At 42.0% G+C, this 23,420-nt stretch overlaps 14 non-coding genes across 14 annotated transcripts; all 14 read right to left on the reverse strand.

Moving 5' to 3' along the window:
* Positions 1 to 459: 459 nt before the first annotated feature.
* Positions 460 to 531, reverse strand: trnah-gug (transfer RNA histidin (anticodon GUG)). Its single transcript has one exon. It is a non-coding gene; the product is annotated as a tRNA-His (tRNA).
* Positions 532 to 2,417: 1,886 nt separating this feature from the next.
* Positions 2,418 to 2,489, reverse strand: trnah-gug (transfer RNA histidin (anticodon GUG)). The gene has a single exon. It is a non-coding gene; the product is annotated as a tRNA-His (tRNA).
* A 3,845-nt stretch (positions 2,490 to 6,334) lies between these two features.
* trnah-gug (transfer RNA histidin (anticodon GUG)) lies at positions 6,335 to 6,406 on the reverse strand. Its single transcript has one exon. It is a non-coding gene; the product is annotated as a tRNA-His (tRNA).
* A 907-nt stretch (positions 6,407 to 7,313) lies between these two features.
* On the reverse strand, positions 7,314 to 7,385 carry trnah-gug (transfer RNA histidin (anticodon GUG)). Its single transcript has one exon. It is a non-coding gene; the product is annotated as a tRNA-His (tRNA).
* A 2,863-nt stretch (positions 7,386 to 10,248) lies between these two features.
* On the reverse strand, positions 10,249 to 10,320 carry trnah-gug (transfer RNA histidin (anticodon GUG)). Its single transcript has one exon. It is a non-coding gene; the product is annotated as a tRNA-His (tRNA).
* Positions 10,321 to 13,184: 2,864 nt separating this feature from the next.
* trnah-gug (transfer RNA histidin (anticodon GUG)) lies at positions 13,185 to 13,256 on the reverse strand. The gene has a single exon. It is a non-coding gene; the product is annotated as a tRNA-His (tRNA).
* Positions 13,257 to 14,163: 907 nt separating this feature from the next.
* On the reverse strand, positions 14,164 to 14,235 carry trnah-gug (transfer RNA histidin (anticodon GUG)). Its single transcript has one exon. It is a non-coding gene; the product is annotated as a tRNA-His (tRNA).
* A 907-nt stretch (positions 14,236 to 15,142) lies between these two features.
* On the reverse strand, positions 15,143 to 15,214 carry trnah-gug (transfer RNA histidin (anticodon GUG)). Its single transcript has one exon. It is a non-coding gene; the product is annotated as a tRNA-His (tRNA).
* Positions 15,215 to 16,121: 907 nt separating this feature from the next.
* Positions 16,122 to 16,193, reverse strand: trnah-gug (transfer RNA histidin (anticodon GUG)). Its single transcript has one exon. It is a non-coding gene; the product is annotated as a tRNA-His (tRNA).
* A 1,888-nt stretch (positions 16,194 to 18,081) lies between these two features.
* On the reverse strand, positions 18,082 to 18,153 carry trnah-gug (transfer RNA histidin (anticodon GUG)). The gene has a single exon. It is a non-coding gene; the product is annotated as a tRNA-His (tRNA).
* A 907-nt stretch (positions 18,154 to 19,060) lies between these two features.
* trnah-gug (transfer RNA histidin (anticodon GUG)) lies at positions 19,061 to 19,132 on the reverse strand. The gene has a single exon. It is a non-coding gene; the product is annotated as a tRNA-His (tRNA).
* A 907-nt stretch (positions 19,133 to 20,039) lies between these two features.
* trnah-gug (transfer RNA histidin (anticodon GUG)) lies at positions 20,040 to 20,111 on the reverse strand. Its single transcript has one exon. It is a non-coding gene; the product is annotated as a tRNA-His (tRNA).
* Positions 20,112 to 21,999: 1,888 nt separating this feature from the next.
* On the reverse strand, positions 22,000 to 22,071 carry trnah-gug (transfer RNA histidin (anticodon GUG)). The gene has a single exon. It is a non-coding gene; the product is annotated as a tRNA-His (tRNA).
* Positions 22,072 to 22,978: 907 nt separating this feature from the next.
* Positions 22,979 to 23,050, reverse strand: trnah-gug (transfer RNA histidin (anticodon GUG)). Its single transcript has one exon. It is a non-coding gene; the product is annotated as a tRNA-His (tRNA).
* Positions 23,051 to 23,420: the final 370 nt, after the last annotated feature.

Below are 23,420 nucleotides of genomic sequence, written 5' to 3' on the forward strand. Positions count from 1 at the left end.
ACGTTCTAAACGGCGCGATAATTAGGAAAATCAAAGCGAGAGAGGATCATCCGAACAGAAATCAAACGATTCTTTCAATTTGCCATTGTGCAGTAATGAATTACACTGTGACCAATTGCTCTTTCAAATTTTGGCATATTTCCACCAATCGCCGCAAATTCCGTTGTTATGATGTATTCACTAGTAAAACGCAGTTTTCCTTTTTTCTTATAATTTACACATGTTCAACTATAGTGATGGAAACGAGAACTTCGGGACATGCCCTAGTTAATGCGTCATCATTGCTTCTAATTCCGAACGTATTGAGATTCTACCCGTCAAAAGTCGAAAATCAGTATAACCACTGACAAAGAACATGAGAAAGCGGAGACTGCTGAAAGGTAGAGGGTGCGTATTCAGAAAATTACGCAGTCACTTGGAAGTGAACGCTTAGAAACCAACAAGAGGGGGCCATACACCTGCCGTGACCCGGATTCGAACCGGGGTTGCTGCGGCCACAACGCAGAGTACTGACCACTATACGATCACGGCCGCATTGCTGAGCCATAGGCCAGGCGCTATACCACAAGGACGCCTTTCCTCCCCGTCCTTATTAAAATATCACCACCGACAAGTACAGTATTCAATTTCTTCCCCTAATGAAAATATGGCTCTTAGTGATCACTGGTTAAAATAATGATAGATCATTGCGATTTTACACAGTCACCGCCCATGGAATCTCGCAGAGGACAATTCATATGTGGTGTCCATTATTTCAAATGAAAATGCACTGGCAAAAGACTTTTTTTCAATATGCTACATTTCACATATACGAAGCTTGCACTCATTTCATCAGATATGCTTTGTTCGTTAGACTCGTCTTTTTTCAGTTGATATCGGTCTCTTTCTGAAATGTAAAAATACACCTACTGGACGACAGTTCCAAAACGAATTTGCAACTGGCACATCGCGGATCCGGCTTCGCAAAGCTTAACCAAGTACATTCTAAACGGCGCGATAATTAGGAAAATCAAAGCGAGAGAGGATCATCCGAACAGAAATCAAACGATTCTTTCAATTTGCCATTGTGCAGTAATGAATTACACTGTGACCAATTGCTCTTTCAATTTTTGGCATATTTCCACCACTTGCCGCAAATTCCGTTGTTATGATGTATTCACTAGTAAAACGCAGTTTTCCTTTCTTCTTATAATTTACACCTGTTCAACTATAGTGATGGAAACGAGAACTTCGGGACATGCCCTAGTTAATGCGTCATCATTGCTTCTAATTTCGAACGTATTGAGATTCTACCTGTCAAAAGTCGAAAATCAGTATAACCACTGACAAAGAAGATGAGAAAGCGGAGACTGCTGAAAGGTAGAGGGTGCGTATTCAGAAAATTACACAGTCACTTGGAAGTGAACGCTTAGAAACCAACTAGAGTGGGCCATACACCTGCCGTGACCCGGATTCGAACCGAGGTTGCTGCGGCCACAACGCAGAGTACTGACCACTTTACGATCACGGCCGCTTTGCTGAGCCATAGGCCAGGCGCAATACCACAAGGACGCCTTTCCTCCCCGTCCTTATTAAAATATCACCACCGACAACTACAGTATTCAATTTCTTCCCCTAATGGAAATATGGCTCTTAGTGATCACTGGTTAAAATAATGATAGATCATTGCGATTTTACACAGTCACCGCCCATGGAATCTCGCAGAGGACAATTCATATGTGGTGACCATTATATCAAATGAAAATGCACTGGCAAAAGACTTTTTTTCAATATGCTACATTTCACATATACGAAGCTTGCACTCATTTCATTAGATATGCTTTGTTCGTTAGACTCGTCTTTTTTCAGTTGATATCGGTCGCTATCTGAAATGTAAAAATACACCTACTGGACGACAGTTCCAAAACGAATTTGCAACTGGCACATCGCGGATCCGGCTTCGCAAAGCTTAACCAAGTACATTCTAAACGGCGCGATAATTAGGAAAATCAAAGCGAGAGAGGATCATCCGAACAGAAATCAAACGATTCTTTCAATTTGCCATTGTGCAGTAATGAATTACACTGTGACCAATTGCTCTTTCAATTTTTGGCATATTTCCACCACTTGCCGCAAATTCCGTTGTTATGACGTATTCACTAGTAAAACGCAGTTTTCCTTTCCTCTTATAATTTACACCTGTTCAACTATAGTGATGGAAAGGAGAACTTCGGGACATGCCCTAGTTAATGCGTCATCATTGCTTCTAATTTCGAACGTATTGAGATTCTACCCGTCAAAAGTCGAAAATCAGTATAACCACTGACAAAGAAGATGAGAAAGCGGAGACTGCTGAAAGGTAGAGGGTGCGTATTCAGAAAATTATGCAGTCACTTGGAAGTGAACGCTTAGAAACCAACGAGAGTGGGCCATACACCTGCCGTGACCCGGATTCGAACCGGGGTTGCTGCGGCCACAACGCAGAGTACTGACCACTATACGATCACGGCCGCTTTGCTGAGCCATAGGCCAGGCGCAATACCACAAGGACGCCTTTCCTCCCCGTCCTTATTAAAATATCACCACCGACAACTACAGTATTCAATTTCTTCCCCTAATGGAAATATGGCTCTTAGTGATCACTGGTTAAAATAATGATAGATCATTGCGATTTTACACAGTCACCGCCCATGGAATCTCGCAGAGGACAATTCATATGTGGTGTCCATTATATCAAATGAAAATGCACTGGCAAAAGACTTTTTTTCAATATGCTACATTTCACATATACGAAGCTTGCACTCATTTCATCAGATATGCTTTGTTCGTTAGACTCGTCTTTTTTCAGTTGATATCGGTCGCTTTCTGAAATGTAAAAATACGCCTACTGGACGACAGTTCCAAAACGAATTTGCAACTGGCACATCGCGGATCCGGCTTCGCAAAGCTTAACCAAGTACATTCTAAACGGCGCGATAATTAGGAAAATCAAAGCGAGAGAGGATCATCCGAACAGAAATCAAACGATTCTTTCAATTTGCCATTGTGCAGTAATGAATTACACTGTGACCAATTGCTCTTTCAATTTTTGGCATATTTCCACCACTTGCCGCAAATTCCGTTGTTATGATGTATTCACTAGTAAAACGCAGTTTTCCTTTCCTCTTATAATTTACACCTGTTCAACTATAGTGATGGAAACGAGAACTTCGGGACATGCCCTAGTTAATGCGTCATCATTGCTTCTAATTTCGAACGTATTGAGATTCTACCCGTCAAAAGTCGAAAATCAGTATAACCACTGACAAAGAAGATGAGAAAGCGGAGACTGCTGAAAGGTAGAGGGTGCGTATTCAGAAAATTACGCAGTCACTTGGAAGTGAACGCTTAGAAAGCGACGAGAGTGGGCCATACACCTGCCGTGACCCGGATTGGAACCGGGGTTGCTGCGGCCACAACGCAGAGTACTGACCACTATACGATCACGGCCGCTTTGCTGAGCCATAGGCCAGGCGCAATACCACAAGGACGCCTTTCCTCCCCGTCCTTATTAAAATATCACCACCGACAACTACAGTATTCAATTTCTTCCCCTAATGGAAATATGGCTCTTAGTGATCACTGGTTAAAATAATGATAGATCATTGCGATTTTAGACAGTCACCGCCCATGGAATCTCGCAGAGGACAATTCATATGTGGTGACCATTATATCAAATGAAAATGCACTGGCAAAAGACTTTTTTTCAATATGCTACATTTCACATATACGAAGCTTGCACTCATTTCATCAGATATGCTTTGTTCGTTAGACTCGTCTTTTTTCAGTTGATATCGGTCGCTTTCTGAAATGTAAAAATACACCTACTGGACGACAGTTCCAAAACGAATTTGCAACTGGCACATCGCGGATCCGGCTTCGCAAAGCTTAACCAAGTACATTCTAAACGGCGCGATAATTAGGAAAATCAAAGCGAGAGAGGATCATCCGAACAGAAATCAAACGATTCTTTCAATTTGCCATTGTGCAGTAATGAATTACACTGTGACCAATTGCTCTTTCAATTTTTGGCATATTTCCACCACTTGCCGCAAATTCCGTTGTTATGACGTATTCACTAGTAAAACGCAGTTTTCCTTTCCTCTTATAATTTACACCTGTTCAACTATAGTGATGGAAAGGAGAACTTCGGGACATGCCCTAGTTAATGCGTCATCATTGCTTCTAATTTCGAACGTATTGAGATTCTACCCGTCAAAAGTCGAAAATCAGTATAACCACTGACAAAGAAGATGAGAAAGCGGAGACTGCTGAAAGGTAGAGGGTGCGTATTCAGAAAATTACGCAGTCCCTTGGAAGTGAACGCTTAGAAACCAACAAGAGTGGGCCATACACCTGCCGTGACCCGGATTCGAACCGGGGTTGCTGCGGCCACAACGCGGAGTACTGACCACTATACGATCACGGACGCTTTGCTGAGCCATAGGGCAGGCGCAATACCACAAGGACGCCTTTCCTCCCCGTCCTTATTAAAATATCACCACCGACAACTACAGTATTCAATTTCTTCCCCTAATGGAAATATGGCTCTTAGTGATCACTGGTTAAAATAATGATAGATCATTGCGATTTTACACAGTCACCGCCCATGGAATCTCGCAGAGGACAATTCATATGTGGTGTCCATTATATCAAATGAAAATGCACTGGCAAAAGACTTTTTTTCAATATGCTACATTTCACATATACGAAGCTTGCACTCATTTCATCAGATATGCTTTGTTCGTTAGACTCGTCTTTTTTTCAGTTGATATCGGTCGCTTTCTGAAATGTAAAAATACGCCTACTGGACGACAGTTCCAAAACGAATTTGCAACTGGCACATCGCGGATCCGGCTTCGCAAAGCTTAACCAAGTACATTCTAAACGGCGCGATAATTAGGAAAATCAAAGCGAGAGAGGATCATCCGAACAGAAATCAAACGATTCTTTCAATTTGCCATTGTGCAGTAATGAATTACACTGTGACCAATTGCTCTTTCAATTTTTGGCATATTTCCACCACTTGCCGCAAATTCCGTTGTTATGATGTATTCACTAGTAAAACGCAGTTTTCCTTTCCTCTTATAATTTACACCTGTTCAACTATAGTGATGGAAACGAGAACTTCGGGACATGCCCTAGTTAATGCGTCATCATTGCTTCTAATTTCGAACGTATTGAGATTCTACCCGTCAAAAGTCGAAAATCAGTATAACCACTGACAAAGAAGATGAGAAAGCGGAGACTGCTGAAAGGTAGAGGGTGCGTATTCAGAAAATTACGCAGTCACTTGGAAGTGAACGCTTAGAAAGCGACGAGAGTGGGCCATACACCTGCCGTGACCCGGATTGGAACCGGGGTTGCTGCGGCCACAACGCAGAGTACTGACCACTATACGATCACGGCCGCTTTGCTGAGCCATAGGCCAGGCGCTATACCACAAGGATGCCTTTCCTCCCCGTCCTTATTAAAATATCACCACCGACAACTACAATATTCAATTTCTTCCCCTAATGGAAATATGGCTCTTAGTGATCACTGGTTAAAATAATGATAGATCATTGCGATTTTACACAGTCACCGCCCATGGAACCTTGCTGAGGACAATTCATATGTGGTGTCCATTATATCAAATGAAAATGCACTGGCAAAAGACTTTTTTTCAATATGCTACATTTCACATATACGAAGCTTGCACTCATTTCATCAGATATGCTTTGTTCGTTAGACTCGTCTTTTTTCAGTTGATATCGGTCGCTATCTGAAATGTAAAAATATACCTACTGGACGACAGTTCCAAAACGAATTTGCAACTGGCACATCGCGGATCCGGCTTCGCAAAGCTTAACCAAGTACATTCTAAACGGCGCGATAATTAGGAAAAGCAAAGCGAGAGAGCATCATCCGAACAGAAATCAATGTATTCTTTCAATTTGCCATTGTGCAATAATGAGTTACACTGTGACCAATTGCTCTTTCAAATTTTGGCATATTTCCACCAATCGCCGCAAATTCCGTTGTTATGATGTATTCACTAGTAAAACGCAGTTTTCCTTTCTTCTTATAATTTACACATGTTCAACTATAGTGATGGAAACGAGAACTTCGGGACATGCCCTAGTTAATGCGTCATCATTGCTTCTAATTCCGAACGTATTGAGATTCTACCCGTCAAAAGTCGAAAATCAGTATAACCACTGACAAAGAACATGAGAAAGCGGAGACTGCTGAAAGGTAGAGGGTGCGTATTCAGAAAATTACGCAGTCACTTGGACGTGAACGCTTAGAAACCAACAAGAGTGGGCTATACACCTGCCGTGACCCGGATTCGAACCGGGGTTGCTGCGGCCACAACGCAGAGTACTGACCACTATACGATCACGGCCGCTTTGCTGAGCCATAGGCCAGGCGCTATATCACAAGGACGCCTTTCCTCCCCGTCCTTATTAAAATATCACCACAGACAAGTACAGAATTCAATTTCTTCCCCTAATGGAAATATGGCTCTTAGTGATCACTGGTTAAAATAATGATAGATCATTGCGATTTTACACAGTCACCGCCCATGGAACCTTGCTGAGGACAATTCATATGTGGTGACCATTATATCAAATGAAAATGCACTGGCAAAAGACTTTTTTTCAATATGCTACATTTCACATATACGAAGCTTGCACTCATTTCATCAGATATGCTTTGTTCGTTAGACTCGTCATTTTTCAGTTGATATCGGTCGCTTTCTGAAATGTAAAAATACACCTACTGGACGACAGTTCCAAAACGAATTTGCAACTGGCACATCGCGGATCCGGCTTCGCAAAGCTTAACCAAGTACGTTCTAAACGGCGCGATAATTAGGAAAATCAAAGCGAGAGAGGATCATCCGAACAGAAATCAATGTATTCTTTCAATTTGCCATTGTGCAATAATGAGTTACACTGTGACCAATTGCTCTTTCAAATTTTGGCATATTTCCACCAATCGCCGCAAATTCCGTTGTTATGATGTATTCACTAGTAAAACGCAGTTTTCCTTTCTTCTTATAATTTACACATGTTCAACTATAGTGATGGAAACGAGAACTTCGGGACATGCCCTAGTTAATGCGTCATCATTGCTTCTAATTCCGAACGTATTGAGATTCTACCCGTCAAAAGTCGAAAATCAGTATAACCACTGACAAAGAACATGAGAAAGCGGAGACTGCTGAAAGGTAGAGGGTGCGTATTCAGAAAATTACGCAGTCACTTGGACGTGAACGCTTAGAAAGCAACAAGAGTGGGCTATACACCTGCCGTGACCCGGATTCGAACCGGGGTTGCTGCGGCCACAACGCAGAGTACTGACCACTATACGATCACGGCCGCTTTGCTGAGCCATAGGCCAGGCGCTATATCACAAGGACGCCTTTACTCCCCGTCCTTATTAAAATATCACCACAGACAAGTACAGAATTCAATTTCTTCCCCTAATGGAAATATGGCTCTTAGTGATCACTGGTTAAAATAATGATAGATCATTGCGATTTTACACAGTCACCGCCCATGGAACCTTGCTGAGGACAATTCATATGTGGTGACCATTATATCAAATGAAAATGCACTGGCAAAAGACTTTTTTTCAATATGCTACATTTCACATATACGAAGCTTGCACTCATTTCATCAGATATGCTTTGTTCGTTAGACTCGTCATTTTTCAGTTGATATCGGTCGCTTTCTGAAATGTAAAAATACACCTACTGGACGACAGTTCCAAAACGAATTTGCAACTGGCACATCGCGGATCCGGCTTCGCAAAGCTTAACCAAGTACGTTCTAAACGGCGCGATAATTAGGAAAATCAAAGCGAGAGAGGATCATCCGAACAGAAATCAAACGATTCTTTCAATTTGCCATTGTGCAGTAATGAATTACACTGTGACCAATTGCTCTTTCAATTTTTGGCATATTTCCACCACTTGCCGCAAATTCCGTTGTTGTGATGTATTCACTAGTAAAACGCAGTTTTCCTTTCCTCTTATAATTTACACCTGTTCAACTATAGTGATGGAAACGAGAACTTCGGGACATGCCATAGTTAATGCGTCATCATTGCTTCTAATTTCGAACGTATTGAGATTCTACCCGTCAAAAGTCGAAAATCAGTATAACCACTGACAAAGAAGATGAGAAAGCGGAGACTGCTGAAAGGTAGAGGGTGCGTATTCAGAAAATTACGCAGTCACTTTGAAGTGAACGCTTAGAAACCAACGAGAGTGGGCCATACACCTGCCGTGACCCGGATTCGACCGGAGTTGCTGCGGCCACAATGCAGAGTACCGACCACTATACGATCACGGACGCTTTGCTGAGCCATAGGCCAGGCGCTATACCACATGGACGCCTTTCCTCCCCGTCCTTATAAAAATATCACCACAGACAAGTACAGTATTCAATTTCTTCCCCTAATGGAAATATGGCTCTTAGTGATCACTGGTTAAAATAATGATAGATCATTGCGATTTTACACAGTCACCGCCCATGGAACCTTGCTGAGGACAATTCATATGTGGTGTCCATTATATCAAATGAAAATGCACTGGCAAAAGACTTTTTTTCAATATGCTACATTTCACATATACGAAGCTTGCACTCATTTCATCAGATATGCTTTGTTCGTTAGACTCGTCTTTTTTCAGTTGATATCGGTCGCTATCTGAAATGTAAAAATATACCTACTGGACGACAGTTCCAAAACGAATTTGCAACTGGCACATCGCGGATCCGGCTTCGCAAAGCTTAACCAAGTACGTTCTAAACGGCGCGATAATTAGGAAAATCAAAGCGAGAGAGGATCATCCGAACAGAAATCAAACGATTCTTTCAATTTGCCATTGTGCAGTAATGAATTACACTGTGACCAATTGCTCTTTCAATTTTTGGCATATTTCCACCACTTGCCGCAAATTCCGTTGTTGTGATGTATTCACTAGTAAAACGCAGTTTTCCTTTCCTCTTATAATTTACACCTGTACAAATATAGTGATGGAAACGAGAACTTCGGGACATGCCCTAGTTAATGCGTCATCATTGCTTCTAATTTCGAACGTATTGAGATTCTACCCGTCAAAAGTCGAAAATCAGTATAACCACTGACAAAGAAGATGAGAAAGCGGAGACTGCTGAAAGGTAGAGGGTGCGTATTCAGAAAATTACGCAGTCATTTTGAAGTGAACGCTTAGAAACAAACGAGAGTGGGCCATACACCTGCCGTGACCCGGATTCGACCGGAGTTGCTGCGGCCACAATGCAGAGTACCGACCACTATACGATCACGGACGCTTTGCTGAGCCATAGGCCAGGCGCTATACCACAAGGACGCCTTTCCACCCCGTCCTTATTAAAATATCACCACAGACAAGTACAGAATTCAATTTCTTCCCCTAATGGAAATATGGCTCTTAGTGATCACTGGTTAAAATAATGATAGATCATTGCGATTTTACACAGTCACCGCCCATGGAACCTTGCTGAGGACAATTCATATGTGGTGTCCATTATATCAAATGAAAATGCACTGGCAAAAGACTTTTTTTCAATATGCTACATTTCACATATACGAAGCTTGCACTCATTTCATCAGATATGCTTTGTTCGTTAGACTCGTCTTTTTTCAGTTGATATCGGTCGCTATCTGAAATGTAAAAATATACCTACTGGACGACAGTTCCAAAACGAATTTGCAACTGGCACATCGCGGATCCGGCTTCGCAAAGCTTAACCAAGTACATTCTAAACGGCGCGATAATTAGGAAAAGCAAAGCGAGAGAGGATCATCCGAACAGAAATCAATGTATTCTTTCAATTTGCCATTGTGCAATAATGAGTTACACTGTGACCAATTGCTCTTTCAAATTTTGGCATATTTCCACCAATCGCCGCAAATTCCGTTGTTATGATGTATTCACTAGTAAAACGCAGTTTTCCTTTCTTCTTATAATTTACACATGTTCAACTATAGTGATGGAAACGAGAACTTCGGGACATGCCCTAGTTAATGCGTCATCATTGCTTCTAATTCCGAACGTATTGAGATTCTACCCGTCAAAAGTCGAAAATCAGTATAACCACTGACAAAGAACATGAGAAAGCGGAGACTGCTGAGAGGTAGAGGGTGCGTATTCAGAAAATTACGCAGTCACTTGGACGTGAACGCTTAGAAACCAACAAGAGGGGGCTATACACCTGCCGTGACCCGGATTCGAACCGGGGTTGCTGCGGCCACAACGCAGAGTACTGACCACTATACGATCACGGCCGCTTTGCTGAGCCATAGGCCAGGCGCTATATCACAAGGACGCCTTTACTCCCCGTCCTTATTAAAATATCACCACAGACAAGTACAGAATTCAATTTCTTCCCCTAATGAAAATATGGCTCTTAGTGATCACTGGTTAAAATAATGATAGATCATTGCGATTTTACACAGTCACCGCCCATGGAACCTTGCTGAGGACAATTCATATGTGGTGACCATTATATCAAATGAATATGCACTGGCAAAAGACTTTTTTTCAATATGCTACATTTCACATATACGAAGCTTGCACTCATTTCATCAGATATGCTTTGTTCGTTAGACTCGTCATTTTTCAGTTGATATCGGTCGCTTTCTGAAATGTAAAAATACACCTACTGGACGACAGTTCCAAAACGAATTTGCAACTGGCACATCGCGGATCCGGCTTCGCAAAGCTTAACCAAGTACGTTCTAAACGGCGCGATAATTAGGAAAATCAAAGCGAGAGAGGATCATCCGAACAGAAATCAAACGATTCTTTCAATTTGCCATTGTGCAGTAATGAATTACACTGTGACCAATTGCTCTTTCAATTTTTGGCATATTTCCACCACTTGCCGCAAATTCCGTTGTTGTGATGTATTCACTAGTAAAACGCAGTTTTCCTTTCCTCTTATAATTTACACCTGTACAAATATAGTGATGGAAACGAGAACTTCGGGACATGCCCTAGTTAATGCGTCATCATTGCTTCTAATTTCGAACGTATTGAGATTCTACCCGTCAAAAGTCGAAAATCAGTATAACCACTGACAAAGAAGATGAGAAAGCGGAGACTGCTGAAAGGTAGAGGGTGCGTATTCAGAAAATTACGCAGTCATTTTGAAGTGAACGCTTAGAAACCAACGAGAGTGGGCCATACACCTGCCGTGACCCGGATTCGACCGGAGTTGCTGCGGCCACAACGCAGAGTACTGACCACTATACGATCACGGACGCTTTGCTGAGCCATAGGCCAGGCGCTATACCACATGGACGCCTTTCCTCCCCGTCCTTATAAAAATATCACCACAGACAAGTACAGTATTCAATTTCTTCCCCTAATGGAAATATGGCTCTTAGTGATCACTGGTTAAAATAATGATAGATCATTGCGATTTTACACAGTCACCGCCCATGGAACCTTGCTGAGGACAATTCATATGTGGTGACCATTATATCAAATGAAAATGCACTGGCAAAAGACTTTTTTTCAATATGCTACATTTCACATATACGAAGCTTGCACTCATTTCATCAGATATGGTTTGTTCGTTAGACTCGTCTTTTTTCAGTTGATATCGGTCGCTATCTGAAATGTAAAAATATACCTACTGGACGACAGTTCCAAAACGAATTTGCAACTGGCACATCGCGGATCCGGCTTCGCAAAGCTTAACCAAGTACATTCTAAACGGCGCGATAATTAGGAAAAGCAAAGCGAGAGAGGATCATCCGAACAGAAATCAATGTATTCTTTCAATTTGCCATTGTGCAATAATGAGTTACACTGTGACCAATTGCTCTTTCAAATTTTGGCATATTTCCACCAATCGCCGCAAATTCCGTTGTTATGATGTATTCACTAATAAAACGCAGTTTTCCTTTCTTCTTATAATTTACACATGTTCAACTATAGTGATGGAAACGAGAACTTCGGGACATGCCCTAGTTAATGCGTCATCATTGCTTCTAATTTCGAACGTATTGAGATTCTACCCGTCAAAAGTCGAACATCAGTGTAACCACTGACAAAGAACATGAAAAAGCGGAGACTGCTGAAAGGTAGAGGGTGCGTATTCAGAAAATTACGCAGTCACTTTGAAGTGAACGCTTAGAAACCAACAAGAGTGGGCTATACACCTGCCGTGACACGGATTCGAACCGGGGTTGCGGCGGCCACAACGCAGAGTACTGACCACTATACGATCACGGCCGCTTTGCTGAGCCATAGGCCAGGCGCTATACCACAAGGGCGCCTTTCCTCCCCGTCCTTATTAAAATATCACAACCGACAAGTACAGTATTCAATTTCTTCCCCTAATGGAAATATGGCTCTTAGTGATCACTGGTTAAAATAATGATAGATCATTGCGATTTTACACAGTCACCGCCCATGGAATCTCGCAGAGGACAATTCATATGTGGTGTCCATTATATCAAATGAAAATGCACTGGCAAAAGACTTTTTTTCAATATGCTACATTTCACATATACGAAGCTTGCACTCATTTCATCAGATATGCTTTGTTCGTTAGACTCGTCTTTTTTCAGTTGATATCGGTCGCTATCTGAAATGTAAAAATACACCTACTGGACGACAGTTCCAAAACGAATTTGCAACTGGCACATCGCGGATCCGGCTTCGCAAAGCTTAACCAAGTACATTCTAAACGGCGCGATAATTAGGAAAATCAAAGCGAGAGAGGATCATCCGAACAGAAATCAAACGATTCTTTCAATTTGTCATTGTGCAGTAATGAGTTACACTGTGACCAATTGCACTTTCAATTTTTGGCATATTTCCACCAATCGCCGCAAATTCCGTTGTTATGATGTATTCACTAGTAAAACGCAGTTTTCCTTTCCTCTTATAATTTACACCTGTTCAACTATAGTGATGGAAAGGAGAACTTCGGGACATGCCCTAGTTAATGCGTCATCATTGCTTCTAATTTCGAACGTATTGAGATTCTACCCGTCAAAAGTCGAAAATCAGTATAACCACTGACAAAGAAGATGAGAAAGCGGAGACTGCTGAAAGGTAGAGGGTGCGTATTCAGAAAATTACACAGTCACTTGGAAGTGAACGCTTAGAAACCAACAAGAGTGGGCCATACACCTGCCGTGACCCGGATTCGAACCGGGGTAGCTGCGGCCACAACGCAGAGTACTGACCACTATACGATCACGGCCGCTTTGCTGAGCCATAGGCCAGGCGCTATATCACAAGGACGCCTTTACTCCCCGTCCTTATTAAAATATCACCACCGACAAGTACAGTATTCAATTTCTTCCCCTAATGGAAATATGGCTCTTAGTGATCACTGGTTAAAATAATGATAGATCATTGCGATTTTACACAGTCACCGCCCATGGAACCTTGCTGAGGACAATTCATATGTGGTGACCATTATATCAAATGAAAATGCACTGGCAAAAGACTTTTTTTCAATATGCTACATTTCACATATACGAAGCTTGCACTCATTTCATCAGATATGGTTTGTTCGTTAGACTCGTCTTTTTTCAGTTGATATCGGTCGCTATCTGAAATGTAAAAATATACCTACTGGACGACAGTTCCAAAACGAATTTGCAACTGGCACATCGCGGATCCGGCTTCGCAAAGCTTAACCAAGTACATTCTAAACGGCGCGATAATTAGGAAAAGCAAAGCGAGAGAGGATCATCCGAACAGAAATCAATGTATTCTTTCAATTTGCCATTGTGCAATAATGAGTTACACTGTGACCAATTGCTCTTTCAAATTTTGGCATATTTCCACCAATCGCCGCAAATTCCGTTGTTATGATGTATTCACTAATAAAACGCAGTTTTCCTTTCTTCTTATAATTTACACATGTTCAACTATAGTGATGGAAACGAGAACTTCGGGACATGCCCTAGTTAATGCGTCATCATTGCTTCTAATTTCGAACGTATTGAGATTCTACCCGTCAAAAGTCGAACATCAGTGTAACCACTGACAAAGAACATGAAAAAGCGGAGACTGCTGAAAGGTAGAGGGTGCGTATTCAGAAAATTACGCAGTCACTTTGAAGTGAACGCTTAGAAACCAACAAGAGTGGGCTATACACCTGCCGTGACCCGGATTCGAACCGGGGTTGCGGCGGCCACAACGCAGAGTACTGACCACTATACGATCACGGCCGCTTTGCTGAGCCATAGGCCAGGCGCTATACCACAAGGGCGCCTTTCCTCCCCGTCCTTATTAAAATATCACAACCGACAAGTACAGTATTCAATTTCTTCCCCTAATGGAAATATGGCTCTTAGTGATCACTGGTTAAAATAATGATAGATCATTGCGATTTTACACAGTCACCGCCCATGGAATCTCGCAGAGGACAATTCATATGTGGTGTCCATTATATCAAATGAAAATGCACTGGCAAAAGACTTTTTTTCAATATGCTACATTTCACATATACGAAGCTTGCACTCATTTCATCAGATATGCTTTGTTCGTTAGACTCGTCTTTTTTCAGTTGATATCGGTCGCTATCTGAAATGTAAAAATACACGTACTGGACGACAGTTCCAAAACGAATTTGCAACTGGCACATCGCGGATCCGGCTTCGCAAAGCTTAACCAAGTACATTCTAAACGGCGCGATAATTAGGAAAATCAAAGCGAGAGAGGATCATCCGAACAGAAATCAAACGATTCTTTCAATTTGTCATTGTGCAGTAATGAGTTACACTGTGACCAATTGCACTTTCAATTTTTGGCATATTTCCACCAATAGCCGCAAATTCCGTTGTTATGATGTATTCACTAGTAAAACGCAGTTTTCCTTTCCTCTTATAATTTACACCTGTTCAACTATAGTGATGGAAAGGAGAACTTCGGGACATGCCCTAGTTAATGCGTCATCATTGCTTCTAATTTCGAACGTATTGAGATTCTACCCGTCAAAAGTCGAAAATCAGTATAACCACTGACAAAGAAGATGAGAAAGCGGAGACTGCTGAAAGGTAGAGGGTGCGTATTCAGAAAATTACACAGTCACTTGGAAGTGAACGCTTAGAAACCAACAAGAGTGGGCCATACACCTGCCGTGACCCGGATTCGAACCGGGGTAGCTGCGGCCACAACGCAGAGTACTGACCACTATACGATCACGGCCGCTTTGCTGAGCCATAGGCCAGGCGCTATATCACAAGGACGCCTTTACTCCCCGTCCTTATTAAAATATCACCACAGACAAGTACAGAATTCAATTTCTTCCCCTAATGGAAATATGGCTCTTAGTGATCACTGGTTAAAATAATGATAGATCATTGCGATTTTACACAGTCACCGCCCATGGAACCTTGCTGAGGACAATTCATATGTGGTGACCATTATATCAAATGAAAATGCACTGGCAAAAGACTTTTTTTCAATATGCTACATTTCACATATACGAAGCTTGCACTCATTTCATCAGATATGCTTTGTTCGTTAGACTCGTCTTTTTTCAGTTGATATCGGTCGCTTTCTGAAATGTAAAAATACACGTACTGGACGACAGTTCCAAAACGAATTTGCAACTGGCACATCGCGGATCCGGCTTCGCAAAGCTTAACCAAGTACATTCTAAACGGCGCGATAATTAGGAAAATCAAAGCGAGAGAGGATCATCCGAACAGAAATCAATGCATTCTTTCAATTTGCCATTGTGCAATAATGAGTTACACTGTGACCAATTGCTCTTTCAAATTTTGGCATATTTCCACCAATCGCCGCAAATTCCGTTGTTATGATGTATTCACTAGTAAAACGCAGTTTTCCTTTCCTCTTATAATTTACACCTGTTCAACTATAGTGATGAAAATGAGCACTTCGGGACTTGCCCTAGTTAATGCGTCTTGATTGCTTCTAATTTCGAACGTATTGAGATTCTACCCGTCAAAAGTCGAACATCAGTATAACCACTGACAATGAAGATGAGAAAGCGGAGACTGCTGAAAGGTAGAGGGTGCGTATTCAGAAAATTACGCGGTCACTTGGAAGTGAACGCTTAGAAACCAACGAGAGTGGGCCATACACCTGCCGTGACCCGGATTCGAACCGGGGTTGCTGCGGCCACAACGCAGAGTACTGACCACTATACGATCACGGCCGCTTTGCTGAGCCATAGGCCAGGCGCTATATCACAAGGACGCCTTTACTCCCCGTCCTTATTAAAATATCACCACAGCCAAGTACAGAATTCAATTTCTTCCCCTAATGGAAATATGGCTCTTAGTGATCACTGGTTAAAATAATGATAGATCATTGCGATTTTACACAGTCACCGCCCATGGAACCTTGCTGAGGACAATTCATATGTGGTGACCATTATATCAAATGAAAATGCACTGGCAAAAGACTTTTTTTCAATATGCTACATTTCACATATACGAAGCTTGCACTCATTTCATCAGATATGCTTTGTTCGTTAGACTCGTCTTTTTTCAGTTGATATCGGTCGCTTTCTGAAATGTAAAAATACACGTACTGGACGACAGTTCCAAAACGAATTTGCAACTGGCACATCGCGGATCCGGCTTCGCAAAGCTTAACCAAGTACATTCTAAACGGCGCGATAATTAGGAAAATCAAAGCGAGAGAGGATCATCCGAACAGAAATCAATGCATTCTTTCAATTTGCCATTGTGCAATAATGAGTTACACTGTGACCAATTGCTCTTTCAAATTTTGGCATATTTCCACCAATCGCCGCAAATTCCGTTGTTATGATGTATTCACTAGTAAAACGCAGTTTTCCTTTCCTCTTATAATTTACACCTGTTCAACTATAGTGATGGAAACGAGAACTTCGGGACATGCCCTAGTTAATACGTCATCTTTGCTTCTAATTTCGAACGTATTGAGATTCTACCCGTCAAAAGTCGAACATCAGTGTAACCACTGACAAAGAAGATTAGAAAGCGGAGACTGCTGAAAGGTAGAGGGTGCGTATTCAGAAAATTACGCGGTCACTTGGAAGTGAACGCTTAGAAACCAACGAGAGTGGGCCATACACCTGCCGTGACCCGGATTCGAACCGATGTTGCTGCGGCCACAACGCAGAGTACTGACCACTATACGATCACGGCCGCTTTGCTGAGCCATAGGCCAGGCGCTATATCACAAGGACGCCTTTACTCCCCGTCCTTATTAAAATATCACCACAGACAAGTACAGAATTCAATTTCTTCCCCTAATGGAAATATGGCTCTTAGTGATCACTGGTTAAAATAATGATAGATCATTGCGATTTTACACAGTCACCGCCCATGGAACCTTGCTGAGGACAATTCATATGTGGTGACCATTATATCAAATGAAAATGCACTGGCAACAGACTTTTTTTTCAATATGCTAGATTTCATATACACAAAGTTTGCACTCATTTCATCAGATATGCTTTGTTCGTTAGAATCGTCTTTTTTTCAGTTGATATTGGTCCCTTTCTGAAATGTAAAAATACACGTACTGGACGACAGTTCCAAAACGAATTTGCAACTGGCACATCGCGGATCCGGCTTCGCAAAGCTTAACCAAGTACATTCTAAACGGCGCGATAATTAGGAAAAACAAAGCGAGAGAGGATCATCCGAACAGAAATCAATGCATTCTTTCAATTTGCCATTGTGCAACAATGAGTTACACTGTGACCAATTGCTCTTTCAAATTTTGGCATATTTCCACCAATCGCCGCAAATTCCGTTGTTATGATGTATTCACTAGTAAAACGCAGTTTTCCTTTCCTCTTATAATTTACACCTGTTCAACTATAGTGATGAAAATGAGCACTTCGGGACTTGCCCTAGTTAATGCGTCTTGATTGCTTCTAATTTCGAACGTATTGAGATTCTACCCGTCAAAAGTCGAACATCAGTATAACCACTGACAATGAAGATGAGAAAGCGGAGACTGCTGAAAGGTAGAGGGTGCGTATTCAGAAAATTACGCGGTCACTTGGAAGTGAACGCTTAGAAACCAACGAGAGTGGGCCATACACCTGCCGTGACCCGGATTCGAACCGGGGTTGCTGCGGCCACAACGCAGAGTACTGACCACTATACGATCACGGCCGCTTTGCTGAGCCATAGGCCAGGCGCTATATCACAAGGACGCCTTTACTCCCCGTCCTTATTAAAATATCACCACAGACAAGTACAGAATTCAATTTCTTCCCCTAATGGAAATATGGCTCTTAGTGATCACTGGTTAAAATAATGATAGATCATTGCGATTTTACACAGTCACCGCCCATGGAACCTTGCTGAGGACAATTCATATGTGGTGACCATTATATCAAATGAAAATGCACTGGCAAAAGACTTTTTTTCAATATGCTACATTTCACATATACGAAGCTTGCACTCATTTCATCAGATATGCTTTGTTCGTTAGACTCGTCTTTTTTCAGTTGATATCGGTCGCTTTCTGAAATGTAAAAATACACGTACTGGACGACAGTTCCAAAACGAATTTGCAACTGGCACATCGCGGATCCGGCTTCACAAAGCTTAACCAAGTACATTCTAAACGGCGCGATAATTAGGAAAATCAAAGCGAGAGAGGATCATCCGAACAGAAATCAATGCATTCTTTCAATTTGACATTGTGCAATAATGAGTTACACTGTGACCAATTGCTCTTTCAAATTTTGGCATATTTCCACCAATCGCCGCAAATTCCGTTGTTATGATGTATTCACTAGTAAAACGCAGTTTTCCTTTCCTCTTATAATTTACACCTGTTCAACTATAGTGATGAAAATGAGCACTTCGGGACTTGCCCTAGTTAATGCGTCTTGATTGCTTCTAATTTCGAACGTATTGAGATTCTACCCGTCAAAAGTCGAACATCAGTATAACCACTGACAATGAAGATGAGAAAGCGGAGACTGCTGAAAGGTAGAGGGTGCGTATTCAGAAAATTACGCGGTCACTTGGAAGTGAACGCTTAGAAACCAACGAGAGTGGGCCATACACCTGCCGTGACCCGGATTCGAACCGGGGTTGCTGCGGCCACAACGCAGAGTACTGACCACTATACGATCACGGCCGCTTTGCTGAGCCATAGGCCAGGCGCTATATCACAAGGACGCCTTTACTCCCCGTCCTTATTAAAATATCACCACAGACAAGTACAGAATTCAATTTCTTCCCCTAATGGAAATATGGCTCTTAGTGATCACTGGTTAAAATAATGATAGATCATTGCGATTTTACACAGTCACCGCCCATGGAACCTTGCTGAGGACAATTCATATGTGGTGACCATTATATCAAATGAAAATGCACTGGCAAAAGACTTTTTTTCAATATGCTACATTTCACATATACGAAGCTTGCACTCATTTCATCAGATATGCTTTGTTCGTTAGACTCGTCTTTTTTCAGTTGATATCGGTCGCTTTCTGAAATGTAAAAATACACGTACTGGACGACAGTTCCAAAACGAATTTGCAACTGGCACATCGCGGATCCGGCTTCGCAAAGCTTAACCAAGTACATTCTAAACGGCGCGATAATTAGGAAAATCAAAGCGAGAGAGGATCATCCGAACAGAAATCAATGCATTCTTTCAATTTGCCATTGTGCAATAATGAGTTACACTGTGACCAATTGCTCTTTCAAATTTTGGCATATTTCCACCAATCGCCGCAAATTCCGTTGTTATGATGTATTCACTAGTAAAACGCAGTTTTCCTTTCCTCTTATAATTTACACCTGTTCAACTATAGTGATGGAAACGAGAACTTCGGGACATGCCCTAGTTAATACGTCATCTTTGCTTCTAATTTCGAACGTATTGAGATTCTACCCGTCAAAAGTCGAACATCAGTGTAACCACTGACAATGAAGATGAGAAAGCGGAGACTGCTGAAAGGTAGAGGGTGCGTATTCAGAAAATTACGCGGTCACTTGGAAGTGAACGCTTAGAAACCAACGAGAGTGGGCCATACACCTGCCGTGACCCGGATTCGAACCGGGGTTGCTGCAGCCACAACGCAGAGTACTGACCACTATACGATCACGGCCGCTTTGCTGAGCCGTAGGCCAGGCGCTATACCACAAGGACGCATTTCCTCCCTGTCCTTATTAAAATATCACCACCGACAAGTACAGTATTCAATATCTTCCCCTAATGGAAATATGGCTCTTAGTGATCACTGGTTAAAATAATGATAGATCATTGCGATTTTACACAGTCACCGCCCATGGAATCTCGCAGAGGACAATTCATATGTGGTGTCCATTATATCAAATGAAAATTCACTGGCAAAAGACTTTTTTTCAATATGCTACATTTCACATATACGAAGCTTGCACTCATTTCATCAGATATGCTTTGTTCGTTAGACTCGTCTTTTGTCAGTTGATATCGGTCGCTTTCTGAAATGTAAAAATACACGTACTGGACGACAGTTCCAAAACGAATTTGCAACTGGCACATCGCGGATCCGGCTTCGCAAAGCTTAACCAAGTACATTCTAAACGGCGCGATAATTAGGAAAAACAAAGCGAGAGAGGATCATCCGAACAGAAATCAATGCATTCTTTCAATTTGCCATTGCGCAATAATGAGTTACACTGTGACCAATTGCGCTTTCAAATTTTGGCATATTTCCACCAATCGCCGCAAATTCCGTTGTTATGATGTATTCACTAGTAAAACGCAGTTTTCCTTTCCTCTTATAATTTACGCCTGTTCAACTATAGTGACGGAAACGAAAACTTCGGGACATGCCCTAGTTAATGCGTCATCTTTGCTTCTAATTCCGAACGTATTGAGATTCTACCCGTCAAAAGTCGAACATCAGTATAACCACTGACAATGAAGATGAGAAAGCGGAGACTGCTGAAAGGTAGAGGGTGCGTATTCAGAAAATTACGCAGTCACTTGGAAGTGAACGCTTAGAAACCAACGAGAGTGGGCCATACACCTGCCGTGACCCAGATTCGAACCGGGGTTGCTGCGGCCACAACGCAGAGTACTGACTAATCTACGATCACGGCCGCTTTGCTGAGCCATAGGCCAGGCGATATACCACAAGGACGCCTTTCCACCCCGTCCTTATTAAAATATCACCACAGACAAGTACAGAATTCAATTTCTTCCCCTAATGGAAATATGGCTCTTAGTGATCACTGGTTAAAATAATGATAGATCATTGCGATTTTACACAGTCACCGCCCATGGAACCTTGCTGAGGACAATTCATATGTGGTGACCATTATATCAAATGAAAATGCACTGGCAACAGACTTTTTTTTCAATATGCTAGATTTCATATACACAAAGTTTGCACTCATTTCATCAGATATGCTTTGTTCGTTAGAATCGTCTTTTTTTCAGTTGATATTGGTCCCTTTCTGAAATGTAAAAATACACGTACTGGACGACAGTTCCAAAACGAATTTGCAACTGGCACATCGCGGATCCGGCTTCGCAAAGCTTAACCAAGCACATTCTACACGGCGCGATAATTAGGAAAAACAAAGCGAGAGAGGATCATCCGAACAGAAATCAATGCATTCTTTCAATTTGCCATTGTGCAATAATGAGTTACACTGTGACCAATTGCTCTTTCAAATTTTGGCATATTTCCACCAATCGCCGCAAATTCCGTTGTTATGATGTATTCACTAGTAAAACGCAGTTTTCCTTTCCTCTTATAATTTACACCTGTTCAACTATAGTGATGAAAATGAGCACTTCGGGACTTGCCCTAGTTAATGCGTCTTGATTGCTTCTAATTTCGAACGTATTGAGATTCTACCCGTCAAAAGTCGAACATCAGTATAACCACTGACAATGAAGATGAGAAAGCGGAGACTGCTGAAAGGTAGAGGGTGCGTATTCAGAAAATTACGCGGTCACTTGGAAGTGAACGCTTAGAAACCAACGAGAGTGGGCCATACACCTGCCGTGACCCGGATTCGAACCGGGGTTGCTGCGGCCACAACGCAGAGTACTGACCACTATACGATCACGGCCGCTTTGCTGAGCCATAGGCCAGGCGCTATATCACAAGGACGCCTTTACTCCCCGTCCTTATTAAAATATCACCACAGACAAGTACAGAATTCAATTTCTTCCCCTAATGGAAATATGGCTCTTAGTGATCACTGGTTAAAATAATGATAGATCATTGCGATTTTACACAGTCACCGCCCATGGAACCTTGCTGAGGACAATTCATATGTGGTGACCATTATATCAAATGAAAATGCACTGGCAAAAGACTTTTTTTCAATATGCTACATTTCACATATACGAAGCTTGCACTCATTTCATCAGATATGCTTTGTTCGTTAGACTCGTCTTTTTTCAGTTGATATCGGTCGCTTTCTGAAATGTAAAAATACACGTACTGGACGACAGTTCCAAAACGAATTTGCAACTGGCACATCGCGGATCCGGCTTCGCAAAGCTTAACCAAGTACATTCTAAACGGCGCGATAATTAGGAAAATCAAAGCGAGAGAGGATCATCCGAACAGAAATCAATGCATTCTTTCAATTTGCCATTGTGCAATAATGAGTTACACTGTGACCAATTGCTCTTTCAAATTTTGGCATATTTCCACCAATCGCCGCAAATTCCGTTGTTATGATGTATTCACTAGTAAAACGCAGTTTTCCTTTCCTCTTATAATTTACACCTGTTCAACTATAGTGATGGAAACGAGAACTTCGGGACATGCCCTAGTTAATACGTCATCTTTGCTTCTAATTTCGAACGTATTGAGATTCTACCCGTCAAAAGTCGAACATCAGTGTAACCACTGACAATGAAGATGAGAAAGCGGAGACTGCTGAAAGGTAGAGGGTGCGTATTCAGAAAATTACGCGGTCACTTGGAAGTGAACGCTTAGAAACCAACGAGAGTGGGCCATACACCTGCCGTGACCCGGATTCGAACCGGGGTTGCTGCAGCCACAACGCAGAGTACTGACCACTATACGATCACGGCCGCTTTGCTGAGCCGTAGGCCAGGCGCTATACCACAAGGACGCATTTCCTCCCTGTCCTTATTAAAATATCACCACCGACAAGTACAGTATTCAATATCTTCCCCTAATGGAAATATGGCTCTTAGTGATCACTGGTTAAAATAATGATAGATCATTGCGATTTTACACAGTCACCGCCCATGGAATCTCGCAGAGGACAATTCATATGTGGTGTCCATTATATCAAATGAAAATTCACTGGCAAAAGACTTTTTTTCAATATGCTACATTTCACATATACGAAGCTTGCACTCATTTCATCAGATATGCTTTGTTCGTTAGACTCGTCTTTTGTCAGTTGATATCGGTCGCTTTCTGAAATGTAAAAAT

Source organism: Brienomyrus brachyistius, chromosome 23 (genome assembly GCF_023856365.1).
Source record: "Brienomyrus brachyistius isolate T26 chromosome 23, BBRACH_0.4, whole genome shotgun sequence".
In the NCBI taxonomy this organism is placed as follows: domain Eukaryota; kingdom Metazoa; phylum Chordata; class Actinopteri; order Osteoglossiformes; family Mormyridae; genus Brienomyrus; species Brienomyrus brachyistius.